Raw genomic sequence first — 21,296 nt, forward strand, 5'->3', positions numbered from 1 at the left:
ACAAAGATTTCTGTCATATTTTAATCAATAATTTATTTGTACAAAACATTTTTGAAATGAATATCTAACAAGCCCCATTTATTTTTTTGTATTCGCCAGACATGTATGAAACTTCAGTGTGTGTTGCAAAAGTTATGCCTACTCAGACATATATGTTGAAGCATAGTAGTCACAACAGATAACAGCAGCAGCAATGTACATGCTTTGTTTGCTTACATCTGGTATAGCAATAAGTTTGCACAAAAATGAAGATTTTTTTAGCGGAAAGGGGGCAATGGTAGAGTGCTTGATATGTGACGAGTTACCAGATCAGTGCATGAAAGGCATTTAATCATAGCAACGCTGCAAAAAAAGAGGAGCACACAATAAAAATACATAGGCTCAACCAACCTACAGTTGTACAGTAAAATCCTGAGCAATCCCTACCCCCCGCCCCCCCCCCCCCACTTCCCCGATGAAAGAAAATGCGGCAAGATTCAGAAGGGAAGCCCTTGCACAGTCACAAATCAAAATTTAATGTGGCAGTGGCAGAAAAGCTGCTAAGAACAAGCGATGCGAACCCACGCTTCTACTGAAATGATTTATTGAATACTACACACTCAATATAGTTCTTATTCACCAATTATGGGTGAATCAAAGTAAAACTGGCAGAAGGAAAAAGGTGGGAAAACTCGTTTGGGTAGGTGCGCTTGCTCGGGATATTACGGCAAATATACTGGTACAAACTGCAAGGCATTCTAAGGCCTGGCAGTTTTGAGCTAACTGGCCACACGGCACAAGCCTTCTCACGTGTTCCTGTTGCAGCACATGCATAGATATCCCTGCCTAAGAGTGCCATCGGTATGGTTGATGACTGTATTGGTGTCGGGTAGACAAAGTTCATGGCAGTCAGTGCCTGGAATGATTGAAAAGGAAGATGCAGTCATTGGACCAAAGGAGTATAACTTCCACATAGAGGTTCTGTATCCTGAGTACAAAAAGAAAACACTTGAACACCTCAAAAGACACCTTAGCATGACCAAAATCTTTGTCCTTGTCCTTTTCATAAGCATTTTTGTTCTTCTGGTTCAAGCCTTTGAAGATGCTCAAACTAAGCCCATCTTCTGGTGTCATTATGGATGACCAGCCTCTTTCTGACTTGCTATCTTCAAGTCTGAATTAAAGTTGCACTTAAGTTCTACAAGGCCATACCTTAAATTAAACTCTGTCCAGCTTCAGCTTTAAGACTTTCAAATTATGTACCTAAAAAAAGCTGCTTCATAAGTGAATTAGAATTACTGATAAGACAGCGAGATATTCTAAAGATTCCCTTATTACACAAAATTCCCTTATTATTACAAGGTGCTAATGTTCATTACAAATGTGATACATTGCTGTCCAAAGCACTGCCATTGCAGTACCTAAAAAAATACTCTTTCAATCTATTCAATGATCAGTAAATGATATACCTTCAGTAATGGTCTGGACAAATTCATCTGCTGAAACGAGGTGTCCTCGTCACCAAAAAAATGCCTGCGTCACGTCTTCCGGTTCATCTTCCTCATTCTGAAAAAGCAGTAACGACCCACCCCAAACAGGAACATCAAAAGTTCGTAACTATGACTGCATCACAATTCAGAGTTTCCGAGCATGGCCTACAGTTCACATGCCGAGAAGCTTGAATGCACCAAAAGCTTGATTTACGCATCGCACGAGGGTTGAAGAATTATAACAAAATCATGATAGCAAGTCATGGTACTCGCATAAATGATTTTAGTAAAGAAAACACTAGAAAGACATTGGCATGCAATCCATATGTCCACCCAGTCTCACACACATGCTTCCTTGCTTCCGAACTTAAGTTAGATGCCACAGGGCTCTGTGCTACAATCCACATCATTGCACAGCAATCTATGTCACCACTGCCAATTTTGCGAACTGTATTACATGTGTAACTCTTAAACTGACACTTCTACTCATTCCTTACAATATATTAAATAAGTGATCTACTTACTTCTGACTGGAGTTCTAACAAACATTTACAAAACCTGCCTACTGATCAAATGGCTTTTCTAAAGATACATCCCAGATTAAAAATCACACCGATCTGAGTACATACCTCAACCCCTTCTACAGTGATAGCTTTCTGCTTTGCTCGGGGATCTTTTCCTTTCTTCTTTTTGGTCCTCAAGGTGTCTGGTGGCAAATTAAAAATACATTTTAGAAATGCTCACTTCAATCAGCATTACCAGTACAGCTCTCCAGTGAGCCGTAAAAACATTCAGCTTTGCAGGTGTGTTTATGAGTCATCATTGTTAGTGCCATACAGCAGCAATTTAGTGCACAAGCACACAGTCTGCCATCTAACAGTCTTGAAAACCATGGCAGAAAAGCATAACAAAAATGGAATGTTGATCAAAATATCAGGTCCACAGACGGTGAGCCTGAGAAATGCACCACAAAAATAAAATGCAGGTTTTATCGAACCATGGATAAAATTGTTAATTTTCCAAGAACAAGAGCTGAATCCACATCACTGCATTACGAGTGCTACGGTATTGACTCAGCAGTATCGGCGCCTTAGGGCAACATTTCAAGGTTTATATTAGGCGATTGCCTGCACGTAAGTTTAACTGTGGTCATAACAACGTTAGATCCCCCCACCACGGCCACATTTGTTGGAAATATATAAATACCCCAGAAAACACGTGGGAGAAGAGCCACCATTGTAGCCCAATCAGTGAGGAAATCAACAGGATGCACAAAATATAGGTTTGGTGGGAGTTTGTCTTTATAGTATACTATAGTGATGGGCGACTTTAATGCAAAGGTAGGGAAGAAGCAGGCTGGAGACCAGGCAGTAGGAATTTATGGCATCGGCACTAGAAACGCCAGAGGAGAGCTACTAGTAGAATTCACAGAACGCAATAATTTGCGGATTTTGAATACCTTTTACCGAAAACGAGAAAACCGCAAGTGGACATGGAGGAGCCCTAATGGCGAAAATAAGAACGAAATAGACTTTATAATGACTGCACACCCAGGAATCGTGCAGGATGTGGAAGTGGTTGGCAAGGTACGATGCAGTGACCATAGAATGGTACGGTCTCGAATTCACCTAGACTTGAAGAGGGAACGACAGAAACTGATACGCAAGAAGCCAATCAATGAGCTAGCACTGAGAGGGAAAGTACAGGAATTCAGAGTGTCGCTGCAGAACAGGTACTCGGCTGTTAGTGAAGAAACTAACCTTAGCGTAGATACAATGAATGATAATCTGACCAGTATCATTACGGAGTGTGCAGTGGAAGTTGGAGGCAGGGTAGTTAGACAGGACACTGGCAAGCTTTCCCAGGAAACGAAGAACCTAATTAAGAAGCGTCAAATCATGAAAGTGTCAAGTACAACAGACAAAATAGAACTGGCAGAGCTTTCGAAGTTGATTAATAGATGTAAAGTATGCGATGTAAGAAGGTATAACATGGAGAGAATTGAACACGCTCTGAAAAACGGAGGAAGCGTCAAAGCAGTGAAGAGGAAACTTGGGATAGGCAAAAGTCGGATGTATGCACTAAGGGACAAAGAAAGCAAAATAACTACCAATATGGACAAGATAGTTAAAATAGCGGAAGAGCTGTATGCGACAATAGGGGACCTCTGCACGTCGTCTAGTGAACGAAACGTCGGGGTTCGCGAAAGAGAGGGGCTCGAAATCCACCGGTCTCATTCGTCGTCGTCTTCTTTTTCTACTTTGCTCTTTTGTTCTTTCAGTATTTCCTCTTCACTAAACGCAGATTTTCACATATCCAGTCAGTGGTGGTGGTAAAAACATTTATGTAAACGGCCGTGAGCACGCCATGAGCGTGGTATTTTGTTATGTTCTTACATGATACGCGTGTCAGGAGTATCATGTGTGCACAAGTCATACATTTCGTCATCCATTAACGTCACGTAACACCGAATTCGGTATATGTGGAGCTATCAAAACGGCCGCAAACGCATCATGAAGGGCCCAATATACTCCACTGTAGCATTGACGCGCGCGCACGTTTCCACAGCGACGCTACGTTAGCAAAACGCCAGCACTGTATAGTCTGTCGCTGCAGGCCCGACGGCAACCGGCGCGAAATGCGACAAGCTGCATTTCGAGCCGATGCGTTACCCAGACAACACTGCGTCTTTCTCTTTTCGTGACGAAGGGACGCCGAACGCACTGAAACGCGTATGCTTCAAAGCAACGCAGCGCGGCTTGCGCCTGCGAGTATATGGCAGGACCGGCGCCTGGCGTGGCAACGCCGCCGTGACGCGACGAAGTGAACGCCGGCAAGCACGCGCACCGCGTCAAGTCGAAATGTATTGGCGCCTTGATTGCGGCATGTAGTCGTGTTCTCACATGACACGCATCTCATGATTATCATGTTTGCACCAGCCACATACCTCCACCATCCTTTGGCATCCCGTAATACCGAGTTCGGTACGTATGAAGCTAGCGAAACGTCCGCGAGCGGATCATGAGTGTAACATGCAGTCGTGCTGTTAGATGACACGCATGCGATGATTATCATGTTTGGATGTGTCGTTTACCTATGTCGTCCGTTCGCATCACTTAATACCGAGCTTGGTACAAGTTAAGCTAGCGAAACGGCCGCGAGCGCATCATGAGCATAGCTTGTCGTCATGTTGTTACATGACACGCATCTCATGTATATCATGTTTGCACCAGTATCATACCTTCATAATCCATTCACGCCCCGTAATACCAAATTTGGTATAAGTGAATCTAACAAAACGGTTGCCAGCGCATCATGAGCGCGGCATGTAGTCGTGTTGTTAAATGACACCAAGGTGATAATTTTCATGTTAAGGTATGTCGCTTGCGTTTGCCACGCAATCATGTCATACCATACCAGTTTTGCTACATGCCATGTGAACGAAACTACCGCAAGAGCTCCAAGACCATGATATATAAATCATGACATTCATATCATAATTTTTATGTCATGACTAGTCAAATATGTTTTTCATGCAGTCATGTTATGCCATACCAAGTTTGGTATCGATACCAATATCGAAACGGCCAGGAAAGCTAAAAGTTGTAGGTGGCTAGATAGATAGATAGATAGATAGATAGATAGATAGATAGATAGATAGATAGATAGATAGATAGATAGATAGATAGATAGATAGATAGATAGATAGATAGATAGATAGATAGATAGATAGATAGATAGATAGATAGATAGATAGATAGATAGATAGATAGATAGATAGATAGATAGATAGATAGATAGATAGATAGATAGATAGATAGATAGATAGATAGATAGATAGATAGATAGATAGATAGATAGATATGCACAATGTCGCCAAAGTTCGCTAAGAAATGCTTCGCTTTTAAAACAAGAGGGGTATGCAGGGACCACCTACTATTTGCGGACGGCACCCGCAACTAGTAGGTGAGGATTTCTTGTACGGGACCCCATAGGCGTCGGCTGCCGCTTGGGCTCGTCAAACCAAGGTCTTTTGGGCCTGAAGTGCAATACAGCCAAGTCGGGTGGCCTCCCACTTCTCCCGCCGGATTGGGTTGGGGAAAGAGGCTATAGCAGGGTTGCAGGGGCAGGCGCACGCCATGTCAGTGGTTAATTATTATGAAGTGAACGAAAGTAAATTGACATTTTTTATATTTTTCTGATTAAGCTTACAAAGACGCTGAAATGGAATAGCGAGAAAAAACGCAGGCACAATAAAAGGAGCGTGTATAAAGAACAGAACATGCACTGAGTCTCGAAGAAATTTATTAACTGAAGAAACGTAACTTATACGCACCCAAAAACACGCAACAAGAGAAAAAAAGCAAACAGTAGTAGACGTCTCACATATTAATCGTAAGGGGGAGAACAACACATAAACCAGCCTTCCATTGCATTATCATTCGAATAAATTGTATTTCTTGACCTTGCTACTAGATTTTGCTTTGTGCAGGTTCATGATATTTTTATCTTGTCGCGTGTGTCGGGTATGTAGATGTTACGTGTCTTCCCTTAATGAATTTAGTTCAGAAGCAACTGTTGTCCTGTTTTAGAGCGGAAGTGTTTTATGCCGGGGTCCCCTAATACTTCACTGACGTATTTCCGTCACAGATATGACGTTAGTAAAATGTACACTAACTAATGATAAAGAAAAGAGAGAGAGAGAGAGAGAGAGAGAATTTGTTTACAGAAAGGTAGAGAGTTCGGCCTGAGCTATAGTTTGCTCTGGCCAGCTACTCTACACTGGGTATGGGTGACTGGGGAGTGAAAGAGTGATAAATTACGATGGTAAGGTAGAGAGATGATATGTTCTTATTAGGCTGTGTAACTCTACAGACGTGCATCCAGTCCAGTGGCTTCTAAGAAAGTGATGGCGGCTCGTATAACAACATGTTTGCTGCTGGCGTCAGGCCAAGGACCTAACACAACCTCATCGGTTAATGGTCGACTAATATATCGGCCAATTAAAGATATCAGTTGCTGACGTTCGCTTGCATATGCTGGACAGTCGCAAAATATATGTTCGAGCGTTTCTGGCAACCGACAGTGATCACAATTGGGACCTGTGTTATTACAGCCAATCAAGTGGGTGTAACGTCTCGTGTAAGCCACACCGAGGCGAATGCGGTGGATAATGCATGAGATGCTTCGCTTTAACTTGTGAGGCATATGGAACTTCATTTCCGGGTCCCATTTGTGCAGCCGCTTGTGCTGGTGTTGTGGTTTCTGCCAGTGTTCTAAGATGGAGTTACGCATTACGCGCCGAAGTAGGATGTTAGTATCTTGTCGAGAAAATGCGATGCACACTTCCGGGGCACTATTTAAAGCTCTCTTAGCTTCAGCGCCCACCTCTTCATTGCCTATTATGCCACAATGAGCAGGTATCCATTGAAATGTTACATGATGTCCATTTTTTGTAGCAAAGCTCTGCAATTTCAATCGATAAAGTATGATATGGACCTTGTCTCATGAAGACATCGATAGTTTGAAGAGCAGCTTTGGCATCGCATAGTATCGTCCATTTACGAGCGGGTTCTGTCGACATGAAACGTATTGCCTCCCGAATAGCAACAAGTTCCGCGGCTGTTGATGTGGTCTTGTGATCTATCTTGAAACGTCGAGCTATCTTCATCTGCGGGATGACAAAGGCTGCGGTGGAGGTACGCGACGGGGTAGATCCATCAGTATATACGTGCGCCACAACGTCGAACATAGTATAAATGTGCAGCAGTGTAAGTTGCTTTAGGCCAATCGATTATACAAGGGAATTCTTTATAATCCCAGGAATCTGAAGTATGACAAGTGGTCTAGGCAGGAGCCACGGAGGTGTCTCAGGAACACGTGGGGGGAGAGAATCTTGGCGGTGTGATGTTCTCGAGCCGCGATATAGCTCTTGAATAACTGCAGTCTCGGTGGCTGGCAGGGAGCGCTGATAGGGGATGTTGCCTGTGTCGAGTCAACAAGCGAAGGTGGACTCGAAGAGGCTCGCAAAGCTCATATACTTTGATTGGACAAGACCGAACTTCGGCGAGAGTTCCCTTGGTTGATGTGCATTGGGGTAAGCCCAAACATGTGCGCAACCCTTGAGCTTGGATGTTTTCTAGCGTTCTTGCACAACTGGGCTTCATGCTGGGCATGCTGTATCGTAAGTACCCTACGAATAAAGATTGGTACAGTTGCAGGTGAGCTGCCTCCGAAGGAGCCCATCTTGCTCCGGCCATAACCCGAAGAACGTGGACAAAACTCTTGAGCTTTGACTTGAAGGCTGTGACGTGTTTTGACCATGAATGACAAAGAAAAAAAACTAAAAGATAGAGCTCTATCACTACAATGGAACCCAAGACCTCTCAGTACGGGACGATAAGAGTTGGGCGTTCAGCCCATTTCGTCACTAACGCACATGGAAGAGGCTCCACCCACGTGCTTTACATCTTTTACACAATCTCTCTCCTCGGTGTTAATGATTTGCAACATTCAACACTTTCCTGTGCCGCCAGAGAATCACATTGCTATAAGACTCTGTTGTTTCGCGCTTATCTTCGGCATATTTTGCTCCAATACTTCGAGTATAAGGTGAGCCGTCGCATGAGAAAGCACTTTCGCTGTCCTTTCGTCACCAAGTGGGCGCGGGAAGCTACACCAAAGTATAGCGCCTCGAAGCATCGTTCAATAGAGCTTGCTGGCGCTCATCTGTCTTCCTTTTCCGTTTTCGAGTTCCAAGCTTTGCACCACAGATAGCATGTTCAGCAAACGTGCGCACCAATTCACCCAAGAAAAAGTTCTACTAGCTTGCACAGAGGCCCCAATACCAGGGTTGCCGTCGGAAAGATTTGAAAAGGAGCCAAAACTCAAGCTAAAATTTGACAATGTAGCCACGCCAACTCTTTTTAGCGCCCAATTTGTAGCCAAATAGAAGAAAGTGATATTTATAGAGTTATTTCAGTATTCAACAGTAAATACTATGATCGTGAATATTTAAAAACGAAGTGTGACAACCACAATACTTTTTCCTCTTGCCGAGTCCCCAAACCACAGGTAAGTTGCAAAAATTATTGCACTTTCAGTTCGCCTACGTACAGTTTCTTTGTTCCTCGGGAATGACAGACAGAAGCATTCGACTTTTAGTTAACGCGCACGCTTCAATCTTCATTTGCAGCCATTGGCATGTACATTGAGCACTATCTGACAAGAAAGGGTTGCTACGTTATACTCGCTGGGTGTAACCTCCTTAGTTTTAGAAAGGTTTAGCGAGCGTTCAGCCGCGGTGTCATGAATGCAATAAACTAGTATATACCATCAACTCGAGGTGGTTTAAAGGGGGAAGTAGATACGATGCACAAGCCGTAAGAAAGTAAAAGCCAAATTCTCCTGTCTCTCATTTCCCATTAGCAGCCATTGGCGTGTACATTGAGCACTGTCTGACAGGGAAAGGTTGCTACGTTATACTCGCTGGGCGTAACCTCCTCGGTTTTACAAAGGTTTAGCGAGCGTTGGGCCGCAGTGCCATGAATACAGTGAACTAGTATATACCATGAACTCGAGGTGGTTAAAGGGAGGAAGTAGACCCGAAGCGCACGCCATAAGAAAGTGTGCGTGTGCCACCTCTCCTTTAGTCCTTGGAATGTCCGCTGGATGGCGGTGCTTCTATATGGGGAATATATGATGAAAAGATGCGAGATGGTGGTACTTGGAGTGCTGAATAGATGGACGAACGGACACACAGACAGATGCATGGATGGACGCATGAACGGACGCAGGCGCGGATGCATGGACAAACGCAGGGACGGACGCACGAACAGACGAACGCACGGACGGGTGGATGGACGCATGGACGGCCACAGACGGACGGAAGCAAGAACGAATGGACGGACGAATGCTTCGCCCGACTCTCCATCATTCACTCCGTGGATGTGCTGCCATTTTTTTTCTTGCGACTAACTTTTTGTTTTATACTAAAATAATACAAAAATTGCCACTAAATGTGCTAAAGTAGAAAGTAAAACCAGCCAGAAAGTAGCCATAGTCTAACCTGAAGTTTTTGTTGCCAGACAAAGTCGTAAAGTTGCTCTTTGACGATAAGTAGCCACTAACGGTAACCCTGGCCTTCCACTTAGGGTATGGCTAAAGACCTTTGTATGGTCTAGCTTTGTGCCACTAATAACCTCGCTAAACAAGTGAAGTTACTCGCAAACATTTTGAGGAATTTAAAGCTAGCTTCACAAGCCGTGAAATAAACATTCAGTGTATGTAAGATTAATTCTATAGCAATCGTGTATTATAAGGGACTGTCGTTATCACCTAATTATTTAATCGACAAATTAGAAAATGTTCGATGTCAAGCAGCCAGGTTCGTAACAATTGCTATTTTTTGAAAGTACTATACTGTACCCAACCAAAATGAACATTGCGATGGTAGCCACTAACGGTAAGAAGGCAGAAACTGCGGCCTAAACTTCGTAGTATTTGCAATAAATAAACGACATTAATCCCTATGAATATCTCAAAACTGACGTACGTTTTAATTTGTAGACATAATTTATGGAGAATATTAAAATACCCGCACAAAAGGTGCACTTTTTGTGGTTCCTTCTTTAAAGTCTTTATCTTTCATGACATCGTCTGGGAGCCGGTTCTTCTTCAGTGTGACAAAGATCCCGTTATTACGGTCAATACCATTTCTTTATTACCAGCATTTTATGTTTAGCCAATGGATGTTTAAAACGTTTAATAGCAATGCGTTTTGTACATTCTATATAATTCACATAATATGGGTGTTATCGTTTTTCTTCGAAGTATCCTGTGTTTCAGCATATTTAATGCTAAATGTGCTAGTTGTGACTGTCCACCTTCCCTTCCTAACTACAATATGGCGATGTAGTTGAAGTGTAAGTAAATAATAAATATGCACGTTTTTTTATCAGAACCAGCACAAACGCGCCACCATCAGTACGCATTTGCACTCTATCAAAGCGAGCCTACAGGAACAGGCCGTTCAGTTAGGCGACACGCCGTCGCTGGCCACGGCGCACTAAATGACCTCCTCCCTTCAATTCCTGGTTACCATATCCCCAATTCGAAGGACGCTCATCATGGCTCGGTACCGCGAGTACCACAAATTCTAAGGAGCGTCGATCATCATCTGGCGTCACCACGGTTGCAGTCGCGCGTCCTGCTTCGTCGTCTTCCTCCAAGCTGGTTCTGGAAACGTTGCCTTCCTCCGAGTAGTTAGTCCTTGCGTCGGTGCTTGTGCTGTCGACACTCTGTGTGCCACCTTGACCTCGCGCCTTTGGTTCCCGCGACGGGGCGGTGGCACGCCTATTTCCCAGAGGCCGCCGTACTGTCCAGGTGGTGCCGCGTCCGAGTTCACGCTCCTCGGCGACTACCAACTGTTTCGACGCTGACAGCGTCGACGTCTCGTCGGTACTCATTTCCACTCCTGGATGCCCGGTCGTCAGGCTGCGGTACACGTAGATGAGCAGAGCGGCCATGGCGAACACCACGACGCACACGTAGACGAACACGAAGACCACGGCGCCTTCGGCCATTTCTTCGCGGCCGCTAAGCTCCTGATTGACGCCAGCTGCGAGTCTCTGCGGTGGACGCCCATCCCCCTGTCGATCCGAGGTAGGACGAGCGACGTTGGCGTCGATCTCGGCTGGTACAGGTGCCGACCTTCCGGCAAGTGGAGCTGCGGATCGTCGGATGAATCAACAAACCACACTAAGAAAAAGATCATACCCCCTAAGAAAAAAAAACATACCAATCACCAGACTGGAAGTATCTTAATAACACTAGGTACATTCTTACAAACTATTTACAAACAACAAATTTCAGTTCTCGTTGGCTGATTTCTAGTACATGGAATTCTTCTTTATGTTCTAACTATAGCGCTCGCCTCATCTCTTTGTTTGGCGCTTGTGTTCGTAAAATGAGCTACTTGCTTAAGAATGCATTTTTACGGACTCACCCGAATTTCAGTTATCATAAGAACTGGTGAAAACAAAACAAACAAAAAACGCCCCTCCACATTCGTCTCGTGCTTTGAACTTCAAGTTAGTCCGCTTGTTTTCTTTTTTTCTTTAAAGAAAGTTTCTAGAAAACCTACGAAGAATAATGCAAGCTTCGTATCATTCCGTATACCAATGGGAAATGAAGATTTTTTAATTACCTTATTTTCGACCAAATATGTGCCAAGGCTACGGGATGCAGTGCATGCATGTATAGTCACTGAGATCAACGTCGCAAAGTTTTTTCGTTTACTCCAGTTGGCTCAATCGTGCTAACTAGTTGCGTGCCCGAATTCAAGCGTATACAAGCACCTAAAATATCAATATCAGGTGTGTAGCCGGAAATGTTTTTGTTCGGCAGTGTTTCAAACAAATTTCACGAATGTTCATATGTATGTTAGTATGTGTGCGTGTATACATGCGAATCTAAAACTGAAAATTTTCGAAGGATTTCAGCCCGTCCACCTCCACCCGTCTGTCTATGCCAGTGGCCGCAAGGTCCTGCTCCCACTGCGATATTCAAGCGAACTGCGCTGAGGAACGTGTACACTGCTATGCAGTCCTTACGTGAACGAAACAAACTCGTTTTTGAGCAGCCTCATACAAAAACATTGTGAAACTGCCCTACTCCGTTGCTAGAATCAGGGTTCGTGAATGCTAAAGCTCTTCTTACACAAGCGAGCTTTACTATGATGATTACGACCCCTGTCCTGATTTAGCCTGCTGCGTGTCTGTCGTGGTGTCTGAAGCTGCCCTTAGGAAACTGAAGGAACCCGAGTCAGTTCTCGGCGCCAAACAATTGAGATGGTCTCTCATGTACACGTTCCAATGAGCAGCTCCAAATTCAGCTCGTCGTATCTGCCGGCGGCTATGCATGAAGATTCGACTTCAGCCGGACAAGAGCTGTAGACACTGGGCCCTAATGCTACGCTGGCCTTTTGAAAATGCACACTGAGGCGCTGAAAGGAGAGGTTCTGGCGATATGCAAGTGGGGGAAAGAGAGGCCAACCCTGCTAGAGCAGATCAGCGAAACATTGCGAAAAGTTCTAGGGCGGACTAACAGAATGCTCATTTAGGCTTTTGTCTTCGCATTCTTACGAAGTTATGGGCATTCCATGCAGCTTTTTGTCATCCACTTAACTGTCCGCATAGACATCTAGCTAAATCTGATTTTTATAGCCCGGCACACGTGCACGCGCAGATACCTCGGAACATTAATTGATCGACGATGCCTTTCACAGAAACGCGGGAGGTTGGCGCACCGTACTTGAACTTACAACGCCACAATAGTGCGGCTTTCACTTCCGCCACATCACAATAAAACAGTGTCACATTAGAACAGTGACATCACTATGACACCCAATTTTATGTATTCTTTCTTCTTTCTGTTTTTTTTCAAAGGGAACTACAGCTGAGGCATGAACCTGGACGGCATTCACTACCCTGAAATTCAAGCTGCAACATGCCGCGTATCGACATTTTTAAGAAATTCATATGTGATTATTTTGCGGATGTCACTCGAAGTTGCAAACGCAACCATATTGTCCAAATGAAGATCTGTCTTCCCGCTCTTTCAAAGTCGGAATCACCGCTCTCCGCACTGCTCGTCGCACCATTAGGCGTCAATTTCATCCGATACCGGCAACACGACTCAACTCACCTGTCTTGTGTAGAGGAGGCGGAAGAGGGCCACTGGGCAGCAACTGAACGCCTTGCTTTGTGACCACCACTCCGCGCTGTTCCTGGGCCAGTCTTAGCGGGTCGTCGTGCTTGGAATGTCCATGATCCTGGCCCACCACCGGCAACAATTTGGGATTCGAAGTACGCCTGCCGGGCATGGGCACGTTACCTCGGGTGATATAGGGCTGGTGCGCAGGTGCTGTGACATATACAGTGCTGTTGTGGGCATCCTTAGGTCGAGCGAGCTGTTTCTGTTCCATCGCGGCTCCCTTCGGAACCGCCATTTTGCCCTTCTTCTAATTTGCGATGATGACAATGCGGATATACATGTACAGCCTGTTAGCTGGTGGCACACAACAGCCGAGCAATTATCTAGGCTCTGTTTATAGATAGATAGATAGATAGATAGATAGATAGATAGATAGATAGATAGATAGATAGATAGATAGATAGATAGATAGATAGATAGATAGATAGATAGATAGATAGATAGATAGATAGATAGATAGATAGATAGATAGATAGATAGATAGATAGATAGATAGATAGATAGATAGATAGATAGATAGATAGATAGATAATAGATATATAGATAGATAGATAGATAGATAGATAGATAGATAGATAGATAGATAGATAGATAGATAGATAGATAGATAGATAGATAGATAGATAGATAGATAGATAGATAGATAGATAGATAGATAGATAGATAGATAGATAGATAGATAGATAGATAGATAGATAGATAGATAGATAGATAGATAGATAGATAGATAGATAGATAGATAATATTGCGCATACTCATATAAATTGATGCTCCAATTCGACACAGCTTTCGGAAAATAATCTCTAAACAATGCATAGTAGCACATAAAACAAGTTCGTTATAAAAATTCACAAAGCAGCAGACTAACTCCTGCGCGTACTCAGTGTGGCATGATTATAGTTCAGTCGCCAGATTACATGCATGTCCATGCTATAGCTGTGAAAAAACACGATCTTCAACTTTGCTAATCCCACACGGTGGGCATAAGCCACCGTGTGAGATTGCGTCATCAGAAAAGAACTTGCAAGGTAAAGCAAGACGAACAATGATGCTTCACGAAAATTTAAAACACTGCTGTCTCTGTAAATGAGTTGAGGATTCAAGGAATTTCTGAAGTATGAAACCCTTTTTCGCATTCGTGATAACTATCATCATCATGTCAGCATGTAATGTCTTCGTCCCCTTCTTCATCTTCTGTTTCACACCTTGAACAAGTGCGTTCATCGCGCGCCACTGCAACAATGTGACCGACTTGAGATGCAAGGACTTTGATGGGCGAGAGAACGAGTGCATAGAGAGAGACAGAGAGATAAACATAAAAAGAAAGGAAAAAGAGGGTAATACAGAGAAAGAAATAGGCCGAGATAGAGAGACGGAAAGAAAGATCACCGCCCAAGCACTCCGTAGCGCTAAGCAGCGAAGCTGAAACGTGTTGCCACAGGCGGTTGCAGACGGCGCAGCCGAAGCCGAAGTGCCGCTCGAGAAACTCCCGCCAAAAGCAGGTTCCGGCCCCGGGCCCCGGCGAAGCTCTGTGGCGAACGCGTTTCCTCCATTGACACGTTGACGCTGCCCTGCCTGCAACGCCACTTCCAGCTCGCCATTGTCGCTTGAATTTGGCTCGAAAAGCTGCCGGATCTTCAGTGAGAAGTTAGCGCTTGTACTTCGCCATTCGAGTCTGTTCTTGCGCTCGGACTACTGCATCGGCCCGGCGAAAATGAATTTTCTCGAGGATAAGCTGCCAGCGTTGTTCTTGGAAAGTGTTTTGCTGTTCGAGCGTTCGTACGATGCGTGCTCTCCCCACGTACAAGTTATAAGTTGAACCTTCCAGCGACGCTGAACTTTTCACGCACCCCTGAGAAAATCACTGGATGTTTGTTTGCATCTCTCATTTGCCTGTCGACTTGCTTGACGGCTTTCCTTAGCTAAGAGGGGCCCGTGCGCGCGCGGACAGAGTGGGACCAAATTACTTTCTTTCCCATCGTCTCTATTTTCATTCTCTCCTACATTCATTTCTTTTCTCCCCAATCTCCCTGTGAAGCGCTGTTGTGGCGACTTTCACTGAGAGAGAGAGTTACAGGACTGCACTTTTTGCTTTGTTTGTATCTTCTTCAAAGCCATTCCACTGGAACTACTGCGTCAGGGCTCAGCGGCACGGCTGCGAAGGTATGAACGACGTCCCTGGCGGCGTTCTCAATAGCACGCCCACTTGGAAGCGACGTAGAGAACAACGTGACTGACGGGGCGGCCAATAGAGACCATTAGCGTTTCTCGCGACGAATGGTTTTTCTTTTCGCTTAACCATACACAGCTACTGCTGTAAAACAGAAGCCGAAAAGAGTTAGAAAAAATAGATCAATACACGAATAGAATGAGAGAGAAAGAAATAGAGATACAAAAAGGGAGCAAAAAAAATTAGAGAGAAACTTAAGAAAGAAAAAGATAGAAAGAGTTAGAAAGCAAGAGGCAGAAATAAAAAGAAACAGTGCGTGCTCGGAGCATGAACTGATCGAGTAATATGAGATACGCATGTACTGTTCTTAGAGCCATCACCGGCAAGTGAACAGATAAGCAACCGACCATGCATTCAAATCTCTTGTATCTTCTGCAATAGAGCACTCTTGTGAAAGCTGCTACTACGTTCATGTTGGTTAATAAACGGAGACAAAAAAAGATAGAAAAACGGAAAAGAGAGAAGGAGCCAGGAACAGAGAGAGAAAAGAGGAAATGAGATAGAAAAAGAGAGGTAGAGACAGAAAGGAACAGACACAGACAGAAATAGAAAAAAAAGCCGGCAGATCCCATGCATTGTGGGGATCGATGTGATGGAATACAGCCAGTAAGGGGCAAATAATGCTTTACATAACGTGCATGTCATGACTGACCTGTTCGGACTTGTTATTTACGCTTGTCGTGTAGTCCCGTCACGCAGTACCAATTTTGTAGTGTCTCAAGCAAGTGAAACGGCCGCGAGCACATCATGAGCATGGCATGTAGATCACGTTGTACATGACATGCATTTCATGATTTTCATATTACCACCTGTAATTTATGTCTTTTTTTCCGAAACTCTTTTTTTTCTTTCTTTTGTGTCTCTCTCTGTCCTATTATGTGCCGAACGTTCGACGTTCGTGTGCTGGAAATGAAGAGGGAAAGATAAATAAAAACAAACAGTACCAAGAACGGAGGACAAGGAAAAGGAGACACACAGACAATCGGCGAAGCTCCGGGGGTATATTGGTAAACCGCGAATCCTCCGTGTCCGTCGGTCCACCTGTCTGGATATTTTGTAATGTCTGTATGGACATTTTGTAATATTTTTATTCTATAATATTCCTTATTCTAAATTTAGTTTCACAATGACATTTTATAAGACCACACAATTCTTGCAAATCCCCGCAGTGGGTGTGAGCCAGAGTAGAAGGCGAACAAGAAGGAATCCGCTCAGAGCTCTGGTAGGGTTGCTCATCTTCTTTCCAATGTTCGTAGGAACACGGTTAGAGACATTGAAGCGCTGAAGGCTTCGATCCTTTCTTGAAGTCAAAGAAGTTCGAGCCAGAGACCTTCCTCAGCCAAGATTCATAGCCCAATGGATCTTGTCACACACTACGATGGCCAGCAGCCGAGGCGGTCCAGCTTCCAGTGGACGCCGGACCAAGCTCCGTTGCTTCCACCGAATGTGATACTGAAGACGCAATCAAAGCCGGGAATCTCCGTCGACAGCTCTCAGTTACCGCAGTACATCCTCGTTACGCCATCCGGTGAAGCCCAACCGCAGCAGCTCGTTCAAGGCTCATTCCAAGACGAGGACGCCTGGGCCGGCACCAACTGGCTACCTCCGCAGCCGGCAGCTCCACTCGCCGCTCCATTCCTGGAGCCGCGATCGAAGCCGTTTGATCACTTCTTGGGCAAGTCTCGACCATTGACTCCCAGCGAATTGCAGACTTCGTTGATGAGGTGGATCGCAACAGCCAAAACCGTGTGCCTCACTTTTTTAGTGTTGTGCGTCCTCGCTCTTTGTGTGTTGATTTTCTCGATGGTCGGTGAGCTACCTGCCATCACAGCGAGCAGCGTCGGCAAAGGCACCATAGGCCAATTACGCATTCCTACTGGCGTTTTCAAAGAGAAGCCCGTCACTTCCGACCAGCCGACATCGGTTGAGAACGAGGAGCTGAAAAGCGAGGAATCGCTGGCTGTTGCATTGGGTAGGGGCGATTCCATGGGCGATGCCCAACAGAGGTTCCTCGGCACTTGCGCGGTGTGTCGTTTCGCGACGCGACATGCGATTGGAGATTCTAGTCTGGAAGAAGGGCACCGTCACGTAAGCACGCCCGGCTCTGGCCGAGGTGGAGTGATGCGAAATGCGGAAACGGCCACCGCGAAACTGCAGACACGAGCACGACAGTCCAGCTCATCTGCTTCAAAGAAATCCCGAAACTAAGTGACCGCGCTTGCGACACCACGGCGCAGTATTATTTCCCACTCGAAATGATTTGCAGCGTTCATTATGGACGAAGTTCTTACTTGTTTTCCTTTCCTTCACAAATTCAATATAGCGTTGACAGTACGATCAGCTTGTTTCTTATATCAATAATGTAACTTTAATTGGTAAGCTGTGCAGAATGGCGATTTTTAATTGCATTAAGCGGTGTTGGAGATGAGTAGGATGAGACAATCCGCATAAAACTAAGATTATACCTGCGCTTTTTATTTCGTGTTGAGGACCTCCTCTTACGAGGTTGCTATAGTATAAAGTCATTATTTCTCTAATTATTCCGAGGTCGAATTTTCTCATTTCATGCAAGTACGGCCACCATGTCAGCCCCTACGCTGTAGCTTCACTTTGTATTTTCCTCAATGCACGCAAGTCAACCACTGCGGGGACGAAGAAATGAAGAACCTTCTTTCATAGGGCAGCTGTTTAAGCTAACCGTAAATAGTGTGTGTGGCCCATCACAAAAGAATCCTCATAATAAATGGGTATGTGGCACGCAAATTAGAAAAATCTCACTCATGCGGCGTTCATGTGGTGTCCCGGGCCAGGGACCCCGACGATGCAGCGGGGTCGTGCTTCGGCCCCCAAACAGTCCTCCTTTTAAATGCGAAGCAATTCTTAGCGAACCACAGGCACTTTGAGCGCTTCTAGGTATATATAGGCGCCTACGTCTGGGTGCTCTCGTGATCGCCTCCTTCAATTGCAGTAGACCAAAATTAGTATGGGAGGTTAAAAGGGTTCGACGAATATGTCTGGCTGATCTTGACAAAAATACCATGAAAATGCCGTCACGTACGTCGTCAAAGTCTTTCCTCTGGACCCATGTGACGCATACCCGAATACCACCAGCCGCGATATGCGGTGATGAGCCAAAGGTGATTGACAGTTTTTAAATCTACCCAGGAACTGCCAGAACACGACGTTGACGCGACGAATGCAAAGAATAGATATCAGGGTCCCAGCAGGAAACTAACTCTAGCATTCTGCGTGCCAACGGAGTATTCTACCACAGAGCAACGCCAATTAAGCTTTAGAATTTCTCCGCAAAAAGACCGTCGTGCCAGCGTAATTTTGGTAAAAACAGCTATTTTGGTTATAATGGATATATAATTATACAAACTCAACATATGTACTCTTGTAATACAGCAGTCACGTAGGGTTAACGTTAATTGTAGTTACGTACCATCTACTAAAGTTGTTCTACATTACACTATCCACGGCTACCATCTTCTCAGGCACAAGCGCTGCATATCAGCTCCGCTTCTCGTGTTGATTTATGTTGGCATCGATGGATACGCAACTGTAAACAACTGGCTATGTAAAACGTATGCGACTGTTCAACATACGTCTGTACATACATTTGTACATATATTTAGCGTCATTTCGTACTGTCGCTTCACAACAAAAAGAAAAAAATTGGTAGATCCCACGAATCCTATTGATGTTATGCGAAGCATGTGGAGGGAAGGTGGCTGAGTATCTTTTATTGAACTAGACGTTACAAAAAATGGCACGAAAGATGTGTACAAATGTACGCATAGACATATGTTGAACATTCACATACGTTTTATATAACCAGTTGTTTACAGTTACGTAACGATGCAGTTGCGTAACGATTGTGACCAGCGAGTCATATTCGTCCCAACACCTTATTATTCCCTACTAACTTTGGTGTACTTCAAATTAACGGGGTGATCACGAGAGTGCCCAGACGTAGGCGGCTAAGTAGATAGATACCGAGTACGTAGACAGACATGTTAAGAGTGCATGCAGTAGGCAAGGAAATGTTTCGAGTTTAAAATTACACCGCAGTCTCCTTCTGTCTACAGGCTTCGCGTAAAGATTCCCATGGTACGTGGCAGCTGTCAACTTCTTCTGTTTTACACTAAATGTTTTCATCTCTCTCTCATCATCATCAGAACGCCTGGATTACAGGCCGCTTTCTGTTCAAAGAACCTTAGAACGGTGGAACGGCCAAGCTTCGAAGCAGAAATCAGCCCCATCGCCGCGGAAGCTTCTGAAATCAGAAGATACAATTCTGATACTTGCGTGTTTAAGTGTGTGCGAGTTTAACAGCGAAGCTGTTTGACGAACCATTCCTTGTTTACCTCGCCACAGAAACTTGTCATCACCATAAATAGACATGTGCCACAGAAATTGGGTAAATATCACAACTCACCAACTGGTCCATGGACAAAAGATAAACAACGGTTAGCCAAATAAATGGCTACAAAATGACGGCGGCGAGCCGAAGACCCCCAATACGTGCAACGAGAGAGTGCTAATGAACAGTAAAGGTAACGGTGGCTGTTAGGAGAATTCAAAGCGATTGAAGGCCTACATCAACGATGGCACGCCCGTAGACTAGTGAGAGGTGCGAACGCTTTGTTTGGGCGCGAGTTTTTGTCTCTGGAGTTTCGACATACGCGTCGTGTCTGTGAGTGTCCGTGGCTTAACTGGAACCTCTCTGCGCTGATAATCAATTTAAAAACAGCCTAGCATCCTTTAGTCAAAGCCTAGCCACGTCCTAGAAGTAACCTACAAACAACCTGCAGCGCAGATAAAATTTAAGCCTAGAAACAACCTCGAAACAACCACATTACCCTTTAGAATCATCCAGCTTTGATGGATGATTGATGGATGAAAACAAGACGATGTTCCTCTCTTCACGTGGCATTATGGAATGGAATGGAAAAACTTTATTTTTGCCCGGCACAACACGCTTAGCGCATAGCGGGCGTCTCCCACGTATGGACTGACAAGGAGTACCTGGCGGCCGCTTCGTGGGCCTGTGGGCGGCCCACTGCTGGTCGGCGAGAAGTGAGCTTCGGAGGGACCTTTTTCCCTTGTTTGAGGTAGAGTCGGGAAGAGCGTTTCTACACTCCCAGAGCAACGTCTTCCCAAAGCATGTGTGCGAGTGTCGCTGTGCATATGCACGAGGGGCACGTGTCGCTGGGGTACGCATCGAGATAGTAAACGGAAAGTTTGGTAAGGTTTGGGTACGTGTGAGTTTGTAATAAGCGTGCAGGGTTAGCGCCTGTGGTCTGTTAGGCTTGGGATGTGGGGGCGGAAAAATGCGACGTTCAAAATAAAAGTCCTATGTGATGTCGTTGTACGTTATGGGCAAACCGACTGGTCTCTAACTCAGCGAGATGGAATTTCCCTGTGGCGGCGTGGTCGGCAAGTGCACACGCTGCATCACGGGCGATCTCGTTAAGGTTGGACGGGGCACCTGGAACCCGGCCGAGATGAACGGGGAACCAGATGACAGTGTGGTGCTTCAGGGTACTCAGGTCCGCGCTACGGAAGATGCGTAACGCCTGGTTGGAGATGACGCCATGTTCAAAGGCTTTGATGGCCGGTCTGGAGTCGCTGTAGATGACCTTGCGTTTGCTGTCGAGCACACCAATGGCTATACTACTTGCTCCGCTACTTTTGGGTTTCGGGTGAGGATCGTGGTGGAGTTAATAATTCGCTGCGTAGATAATACCGTGACCGCAGCGAAGGCTCAGTTGTTGAGATAGGCGGTGGCGTCCGCGAACGAGACGTCGTCCTCTTCC

The 21,296-nt window shown here is 45.1% G+C and overlaps 1 long non-coding RNA gene across 1 annotated transcript; it reads right to left on the reverse strand.

Annotated features, from left to right (window-relative positions):
* Nucleotides 1–759: 759 nt before the first annotated feature.
* LOC142801857 (uncharacterized) lies at nucleotides 760–2,177 on the reverse strand. Its single transcript, XR_012893940.1, has 3 exons — nucleotides 2,099–2,177; nucleotides 1,449–1,545; nucleotides 760–895 (listed from the first exon to the last, which is right to left on the reverse strand). It is a non-coding gene; the product is annotated as an uncharacterized LOC142801857 (long non-coding RNA).
* Nucleotides 2,178–21,296: the final 19,119 nt, after the last annotated feature.

Source organism: Rhipicephalus microplus, chromosome 1 (assembly GCF_043290135.1).
Source record: "Rhipicephalus microplus isolate Deutch F79 chromosome 1, USDA_Rmic, whole genome shotgun sequence".
In the NCBI taxonomy this organism is placed as follows: Eukaryota; Metazoa; Arthropoda; class Arachnida; order Ixodida; family Ixodidae; genus Rhipicephalus; species Rhipicephalus microplus.